The sequence below is a fragment of the Pyrus communis genome, chromosome 10 (genome assembly GCF_041283825.1).
Source record: "Pyrus communis isolate YQ-2024b chromosome 10, ASM4128382v1, whole genome shotgun sequence".
Taxonomy (NCBI): domain Eukaryota; kingdom Viridiplantae; phylum Streptophyta; class Magnoliopsida; order Rosales; family Rosaceae; genus Pyrus; species Pyrus communis.
In genome coordinates, this window is record NC_142574.1 from 8,850,835 (window position 1) to 8,864,908 (window position 14,074).

At 42.9% G+C, this 14,074-nt stretch overlaps 1 long non-coding RNA gene across 1 annotated transcript in view; it reads left to right on the top strand.

Moving 5' to 3' along the window:
- LOC137727619 (uncharacterized) overlaps window positions 1-11,786 on the top strand; it is a 29,053-nt gene extending 17,267 nt beyond the window's left edge. The window contains exons 2-4 of the long non-coding RNA XR_015952701.1: window positions 7,663-7,770; window positions 7,867-7,995; window positions 11,470-11,786. This is a non-coding gene — a long non-coding RNA (uncharacterized LOC137727619). The remainder of the gene's footprint in view (window positions 1-7,662; window positions 7,771-7,866; window positions 7,996-11,469) is intronic.
- Window positions 11,787-14,074: the final 2,288 nt, after the last annotated feature.

Genomic DNA, 14,074 nt, shown 5'->3' on the forward strand with positions numbered 1-14,074 from the left:
ATTTGCATCGATTTCCGTAATCTAAATCTGGCTACTCCCAAGGATGAATATACGATGCCGATCTCAGATTTATTAATTGATGCCGCAGCTAATCATGAACTGCTATCTTTTATGGACGGTCATGCGGGTTATAACCAGATTTTCATCGCCGAAGCTGACGTCCACAAGACTGCTTTCCGTTGCCCGGGGGCACTTGGTATTTACGAATGGGTAGTCATGCCTTTCGGCCTCAAGAATGCCGGCGCCACATACCAACGAGCCATGAATATGATCTTCCACGACTTAATCGGTACAATCGTCGAAGTTTATATCGATGATGTGGTCGTAAAATCCAAACATCGTCAAACACACCTGGACGACCTGAGGCAAGCGTTCCTTTGCATGCGCAAAAACAACCTCAAGATGAACCCGGCCAAGTGTGCTTTCGGTGTTTCGGCCGGTAATTTCTTAGGATTTTTGGTGCACCATCGCGGCATCGAGGTCGACGAAAATAAAGCCCGCGCCATCATTAGCGCACCACCGCCGACGACAAAGAAACAGCTCCAGTCGTTACTCGGGCAGATCAATTTCCTCCGTCGTTTCATCGCCAATTCGGCAGGTAAAATGAAAGCATTCTCTACACTCCTTAAACTGAAGGAGACCGACCGATTTGAATGGCGCGAAGAGCATCAAGCTGCATTTACTCAAATCAAGGTGGCCCTTTCCACCCCACATGTGCTCGTTCCACCTTGTCGCAACAAACCCCTTAAATTGTACATTTCGGCAGCTGCTGAATCCATTGGGTGCCTACTCGCACAAGATAACAACGTCAGCCGCGAACAAGCTATCTTTTACCTTAGTCGAAACCTGAATTCACCAGAACTTAATTATTCCCCTGTCGAAAAACTTTGCTTAGCATTGTTTTTCGCCGCATCCAAGCTTCGGCATTACATGCTCCCCACAGTTACGCAGGTCATCGCCCAAACCGACGTAATTCGTTACATGCTGACTCGGCCTATGGTCAAAGGCCGAATTGGGAAATGGGCACTCGCCTTATCCGAGTTCAGCCTTCAGTATGTACCACAAAAGGCCGTCAAGGGGCAAGCCCTCGCCGACTTCCTGGCACAACACCCATCCCCTTATGGTCTTGAGGGGGGCGATGTCGACATCGGTTTCGTCACCACACGCGATAACCATTGGACTATGCATTTTGATGGTTCCAGTACTTCGACCTCGGCAGGTGTCGGTATCGCAATTCAGTCGCCTGACCACTGTCGATGGTATTTTTCTCTTAAGTTAGATTTCAGCTGCACCAATAATCAGGCCGAGTATGAAGCCCTCATTATCGGCCTCCATGTTTTACACGATATGCGGGCCCCCGCGTTCTCATCCTTGGAGATTCCGAACTTGTGATTAACCAACTAAACGGCGTGTTTCGTTGCATGAGTTGTACTTTAGCTCCCTATCACATGGTCGCCACTTACCTGGCCGAGTCGTTTGACCAAATCACATTTGAACACATTTCACGTATCCACAATACTGACGCCGACGAACTCGCCCAGATCGCCTCCGGAGCACAACTCATGGGGGGCAAACTAAGTCGAATTATGGAAATTGCGAACACGGGTCAACGCTCGTACCCCGTATTGATTAATCAGCAAACTCTCGAACGCGCGCACGTAATACGTACAAGGGTGATGTCGCTAAACCGTGGCCGTTCAGGGGTTGGGCAATGGATGTAATTGGCAAAATTATGCCATCATCGGGGGCAGCGAAAGACGCATGGATAATTGTAGCAACTGACTATTTCACTAAGTGGGTCGAGGAAAGGTCATACGCCGAATTAACGGCTAAAGAGGTATGCAACTTCGTAGAGGAGAATATTGTGACCAGATTCGGCGTGCCAGAAATGATCATAACTGATAATGGCACTATATTTACGGCCGATAGGTTTAGGGAATACGCGGCAAGTTTGAATATCCGACTCGAGCAATCTACGCCATACTACCCACAGGCAAACGGACAGGCCGAGGCAAGCAACAAAGTGTTGATCGGCATCCTTGAAAAAATGGTAAAAGAGAAACCTGGTTTGTGGCATTTGAAGTTAAGTGAAGCATTATGGGCATACCGAACTTCACCTCGGTCGGCCACTGGAACCACTCCTTACGCGTTAACTTATGGACACGACGCCATGTTACCAGTCGAATTGAGTATAAGTTCGTTGCGAGTAATCGAGCAAAGTGATTTGTACAGTATTGAATATAGTCAAGAGATGCGACAAGAGATAGAAGACTTGGAAGAAAGTCGAATCGATGCAGTTAACTTGTTAGTAGCACAAAAGAAAATCGCCGAGCGAGCGTATAATCAGCGTGTAAGACAAAAAACGTTCGGCGAAGGAGAATTGGTTTGGCAAACTGTGTTGCCTGTTGGGATTAAAGACCCCAGATTTGGTAAGTGGTCGCCGAATTGGGAAGGGCCATTCATCGTTCACAAAGTACTCGGCAAGGGGGCATATCATCTAAGAGATCGGACGGGTTCAGTTCATAAGTTGCTGATTAATGGAAAGTTTTTAAAGAAGTATTATCCAATTACATGGGAAATGCAAGAGTAAGACAACCATTGTATTAATAGCAAAACGACCGTTGTATTGATAACAAAAAATCATTACAAGAAAAACAAATACAAATACAATGGTAAAATCCTAAGGGGTCGAAGGGAGGAAAATCTCAAGGGCAGCCTTCAGCTCTAGCCACTTCGCTTCGCTCAAAATTATCTCAGCCTGCCGTGTCTTCTTGTTACACTGCAGTTGCTAGATACGCCGTGCACTGGCAGCAAAGGCCGTCAACCGAGCCTTGTTGGCCTCAAAGTCTTTCTCCAGCTCGGAAGCAGCAGCCGACCTTTGCCGTTGAAGGTCAAAAATTTGACGTTGGAGGTCAGAGATCTGACGATCAAACTCGGTCAGCTTTGCTTTCTTCGCCTTGATTGCCTGCATCTCTACTCGGCCAGCCTCATGCGCGACTTTGGCCACCTTCAAATCGTCCTCGGCTTGTAAGGCTCGCTCGAAGATGAGAAAGTGTTGCCGAGTCCGCTCCAGGAGATCGGTGAGGAACGAGATACCTTTCGGGCTCAGGTGACCACCGCTGGCGAGGTCATTGAGACACTCTCCAACAGAGTCAAGGCCCTTGCACCGGAGAGCTTGGGAGGCAGTCAGAGATAAGACTTCGTGCAGCTTCACGAAGACTTCGGCGGGCGTGGCTCCTGCCGATTCGGCCGGAGCAGCAGAAGAACCGGCCTCACCGGTCGTGCTCTGAAGAAGAGCATCGAGCTCCACTTCCCACGACGGCTGCACATAAAAATAGAACTTTGTGAAGAAAAGTAAGACGTGATATAGCGCATAAAGAAGAGGGGATTGTTTTAAACCTGCCGAGAGGAGACTTCGGCCATGCCCTCTGGGTCATTGCTCGAACCCAGGGAACTTAATGGCCAAGCCCAGTGCCTTAGACCGCTACGCAATTCACGCGGCCGATGGAGGTTATCTACATTTGATGGCCACGACAGCGGCCAGGAAATATAGACAACTCCCCTTGGCGCGTAAAATTGCCGGTGAAATGAATGTTCAGGCACCTGACATTTAATAGTCTTTTAAAAAACATGTCACAAAAAACTCAAAACACAAAAGGAACAATACTTACAAAGGCAGAAGAGACTTCTTGTGGAGGAATGGGAGGGTCTTCGTCCTGCGGATGGATCGGTGACTCGGCCGTGGCCTCAGGATCAACCATGGGTCTCTTGCCACGATCCGCCGCAGTAGGACGTGGTCGAGCGGTCGCCTCGACTACAGGAGGAGGATGGACGGGAGGAGAGTTGGCTGGTCGACGGCGGCGTTGCAACGGGGCCTCGTCGCTCTCGCTCTCGACATCCTGAACGAAAAGAGAAAACAGTTAGCATTTCGACCAGAAACCTAAGGAAACAAGTGAAAGCAGAATTATACCTCCAAAACGACCGTTGGAGAGGAGGGTGATTCGGCAGGCGCAGCCGACTTCCCCATTACAGGTGCCACGACCGGCTCCGAAGCTGGAGCGGGTGCGACGATTGGATCGGCCTGGGAGACGGCTGGAGGGATCGAGGTTGGAGACGCCGGGGCAGCCGGCACAGTTGGAGAGCCGGCAGGAGCAGGCGTCCCAGTAGTGTCACTGGGGACGACGTGAATTTCCCGGTCGCCCTTCTTTGCCAATCTCTTGACGCGTTTAGAAGGGCGAGGGATCTCTTCCGCCAGCTCGACCCCTCGGTGGGGGCGTTTGGCAGGGACCGACCGCTCGGTGACAAGGGTCCTCTTCGTAGGCGCCTTTTTCGCCCTTGCCACCACGGCGACCACCTCGACCGTCTTCGACCCGCGACCCCCTGAAATAACAAAGTAATTAGTGACGAGGACAAGTGAGTTTCTTTTTCTGAAGTAGCAAAGTAGTCAACAATATACCTTGGGCCGACTCCTTAGGTTGGGTCGAGAGCGCTGGTCTGGGCCGGTCACCAAACACTTTGCTCACCACGTCCTCGGCCGTGGCGCTGAAGAAGTCGCCGGTGTACTCATCCCACCAGTCCCCAAAAGTGTCGGTGCCCAAGGATTCCGGAACGGTTGGCCGAAGACGAAACTTCTTGCACCGGTCCTGAAACTCTTACTCCATCATCCAACACTCCCTCTCGGAAGAACCAGAAAGACGTCCCCGGCTTAGGAGGGAACGAGAGACGATCAGGGGTACGGGGCAACCTTGGAGGTAGCCGAGCTGCCGGGCGACAAAATGGGGCTGGTAGACCTCCCAACTGGCTCGGCGGGCATCGCAAGCAAGGGGAAGGTCGCGAGCCAGTACAATTGAAGCAGGGTACTCCTGGCGCCGGCACACCAAGAACTCGTCGTCCGAAAGAACGTCGAGGCTGAAAAAGTGTTTAAGGACCTCGTCAGCCCGGTGGGGAGGAGCCGGTCGAGAGGCCAGTTGGGGGCCGAGGGCGGCCGAGCGCTGGAAAGCGGGGACCTCAGGCCGAAGAGTGGAGAAATAGACCTGCAGCCAGAGTTGGAAAACCTAGAGGGGCCCATTCTGGTGCGGGTCAATCTTGTTGATGGTCGTCTCGGCCAAGCAACGAAAGAGGTTGGCAATAATAGCCGGGCTAAGCGCCAGAGAGTGACCACTAGCCAGGGCCTGGGCCACCGGTATATTCTCGACCAGGCACTTGTTCGACCTGGTACAACAAATAAATTTGTTGTACCAATAGAAGAGGAAGGCTTCATGTTCTCCCTTCCTGAGACTCTCCTCGCCTCGGCCGGCAAAGTGGAGAATCAGAGTGTTATAGTTAAAGAAGTTCTTATGAAGCTTCTGAACTTCTTCTCTGGAAGGCTCTCGATCTCCTCGGCTGAGTGTTTCGACGGCCCGCTCGTCGAAAAGCGCCTTCAGGTCAAGGAGGGAGGGGCATCCAGAGAGAGCGGCGTCGATTGGGAGACCGGATGGTGGAGTCCCAAGAATGGCCGAGATGTCGAGGATTGTAGGGCCGAGGGGTCCGAATGGAAGGACCATGGTATTGGTGGCCGAACACCATAGGGTCAAGGCCGCCATAAGCAGCTCTTTGTCCATGGTAATTTCCATGGTCGAGAGCATGATGGCATCATAGATGCCGAGGGCTTTCCACTCCTCGCCGAAGAATGATCTCATTCGATCCACCCAGGCGGCCCAGGCTGTGGTGGTCGAGGGCCAAGCTCCTTGAGGCCGAGCCAAGCACCATTTGGACCAGTCGAACCCTTGAAGCAGGGGTGCTAGGCACTGCTCCTTGAGAAGGGTGGTGATGCACATCGGCACTGCATCTCTGAAGAAGGGGCCCAGAATCTGATGAGTCGTGGCCATGTCATTCTCGAAGCGTAGGGTTTTGATTGCGCTCCGATCGATGAAGTCTTTGCACTTGTTGATTTCGTCGGAGAGTTTCGAGATAAAGGAGGCCATTGGAAGAAGAAGAAATTGCAAAAGGGAAAACTGGGGAAGAAATCGCAGAATGAAGAATTGGAAAGGTTTTTGCTTAAAACAAGTGTAAGCAAATTGGGATTTTGGAGTTTCTGAAAGCGTAAGATGTGAATGGCAGAAATGTGGGCATTTATAGGTTTTTCAGAATGAATATCGAACGACTGGAATTCGAAATTGGGGGAAAATTTAACCGGGAAAAGTTACCAATCATTTCGAATATCTTGGGAACCTGCGAAGAGGGGATCGAGGAGTCGAAAATCCAGGATGCACGATTGCATGCGACGCCAGTTTTAAGGCATTAATGAGGATAAGACGTTCCAGTTAGTGCACGGTTTCGAGGCCCACGATTGAAAGTTTTAAGAGCAGTGGAGAATCGACACGTGGCCACGCGTTGGGGGCAACGAGGAAAGTGCAATCGTGCCTCATAAATGCGCAGGAATAACGGTCATTAAGGAAGTAAAGTCCAAAAAAGCAATAAACGTTTTCGCTTCTTCAAGGTCGAGGCCCGACCAAGAGTTAACGGTCGGCGACCTCAGAAGCGAGGGGGCAATGTTTGGACCCAAAATATTATTGCTGGGCCGAGCAGCAGGATGCGCTCAGCCCAAGGTGATGACAAATAATATGGGCCGAATAATATGGCCCGGGCCAGATGGCAGGGTCGGCCAAATCCTATCATAAGTAGTCCAGATAAATAGAAAGGTCGAGGAAGTCCTGGTGCAACTAGGAGTCTCGACCAGCAAGGAATGAAGTCTCGAAAAGAAGGAGAATTCAAAATCCCAGTAGGAGTAGGTTTGTTTGAGGAAAAGGCAAATTTGGATTGGACTCCCAATCCAAATCGGAGTCGGTTTCAGGGAATGGGGCACTATAAATACAAGAAATCATGCAACAGAAAAGGACCTTCAAATCAGCATACAATTGCCCTGCGCAAAACCTCTCAAACACCTTGAGAATTTTTCCTTTTCTTTTTCCTGCCGACACACCTTCAGTTTGGATAAACAACACTGTGGAAGCACCAGGCGAGCACCTTCAGTTTGGATAAACAGCACTGCTGCCGCAGAATCAGCCGACCGAGAAGCACCTTCAGTTTGGATAAACAGCACTGCGTCGAGGTCGACCGATTATCTATCCAAGTCTCGGTTGAGAAAGGTTTTCGAACCTTTGTTGGCAGAGGTCACCTTGCTAGCCTTCTCGGCATAGTTAGGTGTTACGAATTACATTGCTCGGCGTACTAGTCGCCGAGTGGTTTTATGATTGGATACTCACAAGTGAGTTTCAGGGTTCGGCATTCCGACGGCCGAACTACGTTTACCATCAAGACATACATCACGTTCGAGTACCTGTGCCCATACACCTTGGTCTCGATTCGACGTGCTTATACTCTCACGAATATAATCACAGTGACCGAATCGGGCTCGGACGATTTGTGAACTCCGCAGAATTAGCAGCCTTGTCTTCAGGCTGTAGAACCCAGAGACCGAGAGTGTTCCTTCCTCGGTCGCAATCGCAAGATAGAGAAGTCAGCGACGCGCTCAAAGCTACATCAACAAATTTTACTCCTCGGCCAGGCTCGGCCGACGAGTTGGCACGCCCCGCATTCGACCGAAGGACGTAGTTAGCTTATTAGTTACTCGGCCTGCGCGCCACGTAGGTTTTGTAATTTTTAGGGTCAACAATTGCACAGAAATTTCCGATTCTCAACAAACTAGATCCTGCTGTTTATGGTCCTCCCGAATCTGCTATCATGAAGGAATTGTTAGAGCAAGAAATCAATGGGATGAGTGCAGATAAGGTAATAATGTCTGAATTTCAATTTTTGATATATGATTAATTTGAACCAACATGAAGTGTAGAATTTCTCAACTAAGAGAAATGCAAATCATACCAGGCAATTGAGGAGAAGAGACTATTTATACTTAATTAGTCCGGGAAAGTACGCCATGGAGGTAAGCTGTGCAGCATACAAGGATATGTGGAGGTTTGACATGGAGGCATTACCAGCTGATCTTCTTCGAAGGTAAGGTTTGAACAAGTGAATAGAGGCAGTATAGCCGTGTATTATTTTCTGAATTAACGGAGTTATTATTTGACAATTGTGTCTTTAATTCTAGTTGGAATGCATGTTATGATTGTGTTGGAGATGTGCATGGTTATGCTATAGTGGCTCGCTGTAGGCCTATAGTGGCTCCGTCCCTGGTTATGCTATGTTTGTGACTAAGGATATTTGTTATGTTTTCTCCTATTTACATTAATACTGTGAAACGTTGAGTACAAATCAATTTAGAGGAATTATATATTAATTATTAGAGATGTGCATGTTAATCCTGCCTAACATTTAAAAAAAAATATATACCAGCTTGTAATTTTTTTCCTTCGTATATTGGAAATAGAAGACAATGAAAAGTACTAGAGCAATGGCAATACAACTGCTAAATTCTCAATTGACTTTATGGAAGTCATGATTTGGTCTTGATTGCGAATACAGATTCAATACTGTTGAAGCAATATTAGAAAATATAAGAAATATAAAAGAATTCTAATAATAATAATCATAAAAAAATTCACAGCCTCAATTATATATGAGATTAATATAAACAACTAGAGATAAAGTTACAAAAAACTGACAAACTTGGAGATTGAGTCTTGCATAAATGCAATGTCTTGAAGATAGAATTTCGCCCTTACTTTTGTGCTTGTAGTTCGATAGGCGTCCATCTCCCAGAATTCAATTAACAATCTATAATCCGAAGTCAAAGCACTTCAATTTTTGGACTCTGACGAACTTTATATATTCCGTACTCTCAAGATACAACTCAAAATTTGACACACGAAGTATGAGAGAAACAACGTGGGGAAACTCTATTTCTCAAGAGTAAAAATTAACTCTAATTTTCTATATTTAATACCAATGGTTTCATGGGTTTATATAGAATCCAATTTCTACTTATTAAAGAGATGTAACTTTTCACTCATAAGTACGCATCACTTATCAAGGGAATACACCTAAACAACATAACCTTTCTAAGAAATTGGTTAACATTATTTTTCATTCAATTATTAAAATTATATATTACAACAATCCCCCACATGAATGAAAAATTAGGAAGAATTTGAGAGTACAGGCGGACAAGAGATGCATCCCTAGTGAATACTTCTCGGATTTACTTGGTGACGCAGTGGATGTGGAAGATCTTGAACTGTTCACCGCAACAGTAAACCAAGACAATAAGCAAAACATATCACTAATCCTAATATATTACGGTTCGTACTGTTGTGTTCATTTAGGAAGAGCAATTTGCATTTAAAAGAGATAATAAGCAATATCTCTTATTATGAATGACTTTTAAGGTGTGGAGAGGTTAGAGACATTCTTTCAAAATACCTTAAATGTGGGGAAAGTCTACTTCCTAGTGTTAGCAAATTATTGAATAAGTCATAACCCATGTTTGAGGACTTGACATTCTAAACAACTACTCTTGTGTGAAATATAATTTCATAAGATGGATTGTGCACACCATTAAAGATAGTCAACTTAAATGGTACCAAATATTAAAGGTTTGACTAGAGAATAAGTTGATCATCGAGGGGAATGAGGCTAAAACCAACACAACTAATGAATCAGTTGCGCGGAAACCTAACTTAGTTGATTGGAGATCCCATGGTCTAAGTTCAATAGGCAAATTGGTTGGGCATGATTCAAAGAAGTTAACACACTATATAGCTCATTCCTATGATGGAAGAAGTGTGTTGTCTGCAGAAGTTTTAGGATGTATATTTATACTTAATGACGGTGATATCTTATAAATAAGAGGAATATTGTAGAGTATTCTTAATCGGTGGTCACCTATGTGAGAGTAGAAGTGGGTCGCTTCTATGAGAATAAAATGGCTAAATTCTCTAAAGCTTTCATGAATCCGGGATTTGTTCAGGGCCAAAATGAACACAACCATATGAATCGAAATATATTAGGATTAGTGATGTGTGTTGCTTATTATCTCGGTTTACTACTGCGGTGAACAATTCAAGATTCCATATTCACTGTGTTAGCAAGTAAATCCGATAAGTATTCACTAGGGTAGGTTTAAGTCCAAAATACACCTCTTTCGATGCATCTCTTGTCCGCATGTACTCTCAAATTCTTCCTAATTTTTCATTCATGTGGGGATTGTTGGAAATTATAAATTATAATTAATATTATATATATATTTTTTATATGAATGAAGAATAAGAGTCATGTGTCATAGATGAATTCAAATTCATGAGTTGTATCTATTAGTTGGAACTTTAAGAAACAGTCATAATGTTTCAAAAAGGGTGGCTTGAGTTCTATTTAAACTCAAGCATCTCACCTGTCTAATAGATTTAAGAGAATAGTTTTCTCCAATGTCTTAGTAAAAATCTGAGTCGTGTATTAAGAGTATGGAATATATGAAGTTTGCCAGAGTTCAAAGATTGAAGTGCTTTGACTTTGGATTATAGATTGTTGAATCCTGAGAGATGGATGCCTACCGAACTACAAGCACAAGAGCATGGGCGAAATCTGTCTTTAGGACATTGCATTTATACAAACCTCAATTTCCAAGTTTATAGTTTTTCTAACTTTCTCTCTAATTGTTTATATTAATCTCATACATAAATTGATGTTGTGAATTTCTTTATGATTATTATTAATGGAATTCTTGTGTTATTTTCATATTTTCTAATATACTCCAACAAATACAAATATATACCCCTTAATCCTTGTGCCCTTTTTTCTAAGACAAATATAAGACGTCCAATACTTCTGATTTATGATCCTATAAGATATATTATGCTGCTTTTATCAGATATAAGATACATTATGCTGCTTTAATCAGCCTAGGTAAAGGAAATTAGTTACTGTTGTAGAATTCTTTGATTAAATCTCTTAGTTTGGTAGTGGTTTTTTACTTTGTATGTATTTGACTGAATCTGGTAGTTGGGTTTTTTTTTTTATTTTTATTTTTTTTTATTTTATTTATTTTGTCATTTGTTTGCCATCACCCTCTCTACTGAGATAATGACACAAGTGAAAAGTGGTGGAACGGGAAATGATTTGTTGTTAGAGAAAAGCTGTACTGTTGGATTAGGAATTAGCTGAGATAGCTGCAATATGTAAAGAAAGATTTGCCTTCCTATTTATTGCAACCATCTCTTTGCACTAAATTTACTAAAAGGATTGAGCTTAAATATGCATGATACCTATAGGTAATTGCATGTATAGATGTGTATTTGAAAGAACTTTAGTTCATTTTTTTTTTTTTTTTTGCTATTTTGAAGTTTTGATTGGTTTGGATTGCAAAGAAGTGCTAGCAACCTTTTCTTCGTGAATAAGAGTTGTACATTAGGAGTCTGCTTGTGTTAACTGGGATTTGGGAAGCAACAACCCCTTTGATTTTTCAGTCATTTGCGAATTTTACTTTCAACCAAATGAAATTGTTTTGTGTCTAACTTCAATTTTTGCGTTGTGAAGCTGAGTAAATTGGCATCTGGGAGAGAATGTTGCTTGAAGATGACCTTAGAGGCCGTCCAGGGAGCATTGTTCAGGTCATTGTTTGAGGATGTAATATATGTATCTAAACACTACTCTTTGGCACATATATTTTCAAAACTTTCTACAACTTCAACAATGTTTCAAACCCTGCAACAACGTGCGAGTACACCTGCTTGTTTACTCTATCACAGGCCTGCAATGCATGTTTAATCCCGCAGATAACTCCTTGCTGCTACAGCTTTTTCTGCATCACATAGGCTAGGCTATTCATCTCTTTCCTAGTCATGTCTATCGATATCAAGAGCATCGTCAATGAAGGTATTATCTTTGGGGTAACCAGGGTTGGTTTTGATTCGTTGTTTAATTAACATAAAACTGATAAGGATTTATAACGATACTAATTCTTACTCTAAATTAGACTAAAATTGAAGAGTGTTTGAACCAAAGACACATTGGGTTGAAGAATAAAATATTTATCTATTAGAAACATTCACCACTTGAAAAGATATTTGAGTTTGTTAGACTAAAACTGAAGAGTGTTTGAACCAAAGACACATTGGGTTCAAGAATAAAATATTTATCTATTATAAACATTCACCACTTGAAAAGATATTTGAGTTTGGAAGCAAAGCAATCAAATTAAATATATATATATATATATATATATGTATATAAAATAGAAAAACAGTTTTCACAATGCCTCCAAAGTATCTCTTTGTGGTCCAAACTCATGGAATGTGACTATAAACACCATGAGTTAATCGCTTTGACAATGTAGTTCAGTTACATCATGTGCATGCAGAGAGGATCGGATCAATCCGACAAAATATCATAATTATTTATAGTTCAGTTCGTTTTAAATTTAGAAATCATCAGTGACGGATCCAAGAAAAAATATTAGAGAGGTTAGTAAGAATAGTACGCGTAGCGCGCAAATTTTTTTTACCAGAAATAGCATGCATATCACCATTTCATCGAGTCTTGGTAGGCCTGAAGTTATTTGGAAAGGCATATTGCACACCTGTTAATGCCTCATTTGCAAGGGTAGCTAACATGTTCCAATGTTGCTTCCATATGAATGCTTAACAAAGAAACACACTTATCTTGAACACACTAACAATGTTTGATATTATTATATCTAGGGCTGGCAAACGGGTCGTGTCTGTCGTGTTCGTGTCGTTTTCATGTAATACCTATTATCTTAATGGGTCATGTCGTGTCAGGTAAAGTGACCTAACCTGTTAAGGACCCGTTGAGAAAAATATATATTTTTTCTTAAATTTGCACATAGCACACATTGCCGCATAAATATTACTTCAAAACATTAAAATACATTTGTCATTTAAGTACTACATCTACACTCGAAAATAAGAGCCTAATAAAAAAACATCCATACACTATTAGTCCATTACAAAATATTAAATGTGCGAGGATATGCAAAAGGAAAGAATTTTTGTTTTCAAGGTTGTGAAGTCTTTCTCAAAAGTTTAAACCTTGCCAATAGATATTGTATTGGAACTTTGGCTTGATCTATTGCCTTCAAGAGTTATGTTGATGATGTTTTCAATAAGGTTTTCCACGTCAGAACTCTCTTCCGCATAAACTAAGTATAGAAAAACCAAACATTAAAAACCGTTCAAATTATGAGAAGTCTACCCAAATAATTATGAAAATAAATAAAACAATAGTACTATACCATATAAAAATATATTAGCCTCCAAACTAATGCACAATGGACTGCTGAGATTAAATCTCAGCCGATCCAATGGTCACCAATTTTTTAAATTTAATTTAATATGTGTATATATATATATAGTGTGTGTGTATATATATATATATATGTGTATATATATATATATAATTATTATTTTTTTTAGGGGTATAATGACACACCCCGACCGGAATCAAGGCATGTTGGCTGTCACGCGAGGGTGACGTAGCCATGTGCACAGTACGGAAGCAAAAGATAATAATAAAAGTACGAATAAATAAAAACCAAACTACTAAATAAGCTAGTTAAGGTAGCACACTAATGCGAGACTAAGTGTGATAAACATAATCAGAGCACAGAAAGCCTAAGTGTAGTCCAGAAGAACGAATACTAATTACACAACACCCAAAGGTGATCTTACATTTGTGATATTCTGTCAGAACCACCGTCAAGTCCTCGTGAACCACCAATGCTGCTTTTAACTAGAACCTGGAAGGGCGCAAAACAGAAAGTGTGAGTGGGCAAAAACAAGCTTTTCAAAATCATTTCATTATCAAAAGTTCTAACCCCTTGCTGTAAAACCTGTATAGTTTCCCAAAAAATAGACTATACACATATATCGAAAACATGTTCAGAAATATGCCATGTCGAATGCCTCCACATAAACTGTAAGTAACCCAGGTAATGTCAATCAATCCAAGTAACATGTCAGTCGGAGTCACCTAACGTCACCTGTACGGCTGAATCAAGAGCTCAAATCCCCAACTCACTAACTATACCTGCACACGAGTCAGAACCACCTAAAGTGGTCTGTACGACAGGACTGGGTGTAAATAAATACGCTCAAGTGCTACAATCACGTGAAAACTGGGC